Source organism: Lipotes vexillifer, unplaced genomic scaffold (genome assembly GCF_000442215.2).
Source record: "Lipotes vexillifer unplaced genomic scaffold, Lipotes_vexillifer_v1.1 scaffold1139, whole genome shotgun sequence".
Lineage (NCBI taxonomy): Eukaryota > Metazoa > Chordata > Mammalia > Artiodactyla > Lipotidae > Lipotes > Lipotes vexillifer.
Genome location: NW_006798273.1, coordinates 2,957,111 through 2,958,096, shown reverse-complemented (window position 1 = coordinate 2,958,096; position 986 = coordinate 2,957,111). Strand labels below are relative to the sequence as shown.

Genomic DNA, 986 nt, shown 5'->3' with positions numbered 1-986 from the left:
ACAAAAAAAAAAAAAAAAAAAAAAAAGAACCATTTCTTGATAGATTTGCAGAACAAATGAAAGAAAACTCTACTTTCCTTTGCTGTTCTGAAGAACAAGCTTTGACAACTTGAAATGGGGGAAAAAAAAATCAGCCTGCTCTTTGCAAAGAGCTTTATGGATTGCCACTGTCCTGAGTCACACAGGACTAAAGATTACGTGGGACCCAAAGGTAATTTTTTCTTCCTCACGCAGGAAGCAAAGTCATTCTCTCCCCATGGCCTTTGGAATCTCACCATCCAAAGTATACTTGGCAAAGATCTTTACAGATATGGTCAAGCAGTCTGTATGCAGCCGATTCACTTTCAACTTATTCGGACTTAGTTTATGCTATTGCCAACTCACTACAGAAGCAGCATCAAACGGTTAAGTGTGGTTCTCTGAGTTTTGCTTTTTACTGTTCAGAGAAATTTAATGATAAAGATACGCAGGCTCTATCACTGGCGCACAAAATAGGGCACCAACCCAGAAGAATCCTGGAAAAAATGGTTGCACTGGGTCTTAAAGATTCAGCAAGATATGTACTCTCCTTCCTTTATGCAGCTTTTGTGTTATAGGAAGAATCTGTAGCCTCTGGTACTTTCTCTTTCCAGCTGAGGAAATCAAAATATAAGTTTTGCCTTTAGAATTGGGACATCGTTTCCATACATGTGGAAAATACTCATCTCAAACGGAGCTGGACCTCTGAATCTAGAAAAGCAGGAGATAAGGCCTCTTCGATTTCCTGTCTCTCTTCAGCAAATCTTTCCAAAATTCTACCTCTGCATTCCTCCCACATCATCTCATGTAACTACTGGATGTCAAGTTCTCAAATGGCCTGCCCTGGAAAGGAAGCGTTTCCACGGACTCATGCCTCCAGACTAGCCTTGCAAACATCCCTTAATTACACAGCCTGCCCCCGCCCCCCGCCCACACACACTCCCGGAGCTGTGATGTCAGGAACCCAA

The 986-nt window shown here is 42.2% G+C and overlaps 1 protein-coding gene across 2 annotated transcripts in view; it reads right to left on the bottom strand.

The window, feature by feature from the left end:
- The window catches only part of TMEM87B (transmembrane protein 87B), a 48,163-nt gene that overhangs the window by 46,466 nt on the left and 711 nt on the right, over positions 1-986 (bottom strand). The window lies entirely within an intron of this gene.